The sequence below is a fragment of the Echinops telfairi genome, unplaced genomic scaffold (assembly GCF_000313985.2).
Source record: "Echinops telfairi isolate 266 unplaced genomic scaffold, ASM31398v2 ScPeMD7_43;HRSCAF=161, whole genome shotgun sequence".
NCBI lineage: Eukaryota > Metazoa > Chordata > Mammalia > Afrosoricida > Tenrecidae > Echinops > Echinops telfairi.
The window spans coordinates 514,446-517,342 of record NW_022103941.1 but is presented as its reverse complement, the minus strand read 5'-3'; positions in this window follow the sequence as shown (position 1 = coordinate 517,342).

Genomic DNA, 2,897 nt, shown 5'->3' with positions numbered 1-2,897 from the left:
AGCCAAAGTGGTAGTTAATGGAGAAAAGATAAACACAACCCCACTGGAAAAGGGGACTGGACAAGGATACCCCTTGTCCCCATTCCTATTTACCATCATACTGGATGTCCTAGCTAACAACATAAGACAAATAAAAGACATCAAAAGTATTCATCTTTGGAAGAAAGAGGCAAAATTATCATTATTCGAAGACGATATGATTCTATGCATCGGAAATACCCTAAATTCCACAAGTGGAGTGTTGAAAGCAAAAGAGGAATATGACCGAGTGACAGGATACAAGATCAAGAAACAGAAGTCTATCAGTCTGCTATACACATCAGACAAGATCACAGAAGAGGCAGTTAAAAAGGTAGTACCCTTTACAATAGCCAAGCACAAATTGAAATATCTAGCAATATACCAGACTCCAAAAACGAAAGATTTGTATGAGGAAAATTATAAAACAGTACTACAAGAAACCAAGAGTGACCTCAACAAATGGAAGAATATCCCATGCTCGTGTATTGCAAGACTCAATTTAGTAGACATGTCAGTTCTGCACAAGGCACTACATAAGTTCAATGCTATCCCAATACAAATACCACCATCCTTCTTCAAAGAATTGGAAAAAGTGATTACCAACTTCATATGGTGGGGGAAGAATCCAAGAATTAGCAGAGAACTCCTTACCTGACTTTAGCATGCATTATACGGTCACAGTAGTCAAAAGAGTGTGTTACTGGTATAAAGACAGGTATTCAGACCAATGGAAAAGAGCTGAAGATCCAGAAATAAAAACATCAGCATAAAGGCAACTGATCTTTGATAAGGGTCCAAAAAATATCAAATGGAAAACAGATGTCCTCTTAAATACATGGTGCTGGAAAAAATGGATATCTAGCTGCAAAAAATTTATGCAAGACCCTTACCTCACTCTATGCACAGGAATAAAATCAAGGTGCATCACACACCTTGAGGTAAAACCCCAATTAGGGCCATTAATGAGGGAATTGGGGCAAACCTGAGAACCTCATAGGCTATTGGAAATAGGGAAGGAAACAAATACAGAGGAGTCACAAATTGACAAGTGGGATATACTGAAGATAAGTCCCCGGTGTACATTGAAAGAATTCACCAAGAGAGTAATAAGAGAACCCACCGACTGGGAAACTATCTTTAGCAATGACACATCAGGCAAAGGTCCTATTACTAAAATCTACAATTCTTTGTAAGCTTGCAATAAGAAAAACAAACTGCCCACTGAAGAGGCGAGCAAAGAACCTGAACGAAGTTTCACAGAGGCAGAAATCCGAATGGCCAATAAATATATGAGAAAATATTCCTGATCATTAGCCATAAAAGAAATGCAAATTAAAACAACTATAAGATACCACCTAACACCCTCAAAGATAGCCTAATTAAAAAAATCAGAAAGCAACAAGTGTTGGAGTAGCTGTCGTGAGATAGGAACTCTCATCCACTACTGGTGGACATGTAGGTATGTGCAGCCACTATGGAAATTAGTTTGGCGATATCTAAAACATATGGAAATTGAGTGACCATACAACCCAGCAATCCCGCTACTGCGCATATACCCAGAAGAGGCAAGAAACAAACCACGGACAGACATCTGTGCTCCAATGTTCATTGCGGTACAATTCACAATTGCAAGGAGATGGAAACAACCCAAATTTCCATCAATTGATGAATGGATTTAAAAACTGTGGTACACACATTCAATGGAGTATTATGCATCGCTAAAATTCAGTGATGAATGCATGAAGCATATTGCCACAATGGAAGAACTGGAAGAAATTATGCTAAGTGAAGTAAGCCAAGGGCAAAAGGACAAGTACAAGATGAGTCCACTGAGGTAAGTTTATAGAAAGAAAGAACAAAGGAAGAAAGAAAGTAAGCAAAAGGGGCACAGGGAAAAAGCTACTGCATGCAAACATTCCAGGGGTGAGGTCCAGGTAGTATGGAAGGGGCCAGACGTAATCCAGGGGTACATATGGGAGCCAACTAAAAAGGACGAGTGGGGAAGAAAGAAAAAATAGAGGATATAAATGTGTAGCAGGGGAATAGGGCACTAACCCACCCAAGGGGAGGGTATTGTTTATATCTGCACAGCTAAAGAGGGACTAGACTCAATTATGGTGTTCCTGGATGTGAAAGCTGCATGCCAGAATGGAGAGGGGGGCCAGTGGAGGAGAGCCCAGCCCCAATCCCAGCTACATGGACAACTGCCCCTCCCCCCAGAAAAATTTATTTTATAGGACAGCACTGAAGCTGCAGCTCGGGAAGAGGAATATGTCTGATCAGCGCACAGGGGAGCAAATGAAGGGGGAGGTAGAAAGAGTGGAGCACATTCTGGCCCACCAAGCCTCAGAACAGCCAACGCACAGAGTGGACCATATGATTGATCCCACTGCGAGACATGACGTCCCTCGCTGACTCATGGCCCTATGAGCGACAACACTGGAGACTCAGTGTCAGGATTCGCCCGCCCGGTCTGACCCCACCACACAGAGTCAAAACACTAAGAGTATGCAGCAGAGCAGCAGGGGGAGCAGAGCAAGGGAGTACAAAGGATAGACTTTGGGACCAGAGCGTGGCAGCCCATCAGACTCAACTGGAGTACATTCCTAGAGGTCAATAAACAGGCCTTGATCTATTTACAGGTTTTTCTTTTTTCTCCTCTGGTACCCCATCAGACTCAACTGGAGGACACTCCTAGAGGTCAATAAACAGACCTTGATCTATTTACAGATTTTTCTTTTTCTTTAAAAAAATTATTTATTTTGGTCATTGGTGTTCTTTGTTGTCGTTGTGTTCTCTTTTGTCATTTTGTCTTGCTATGCCTTGTTTTTTGTGTTCATATTATTATCTCTGCAAGTCTATCTAGATAAGATAGG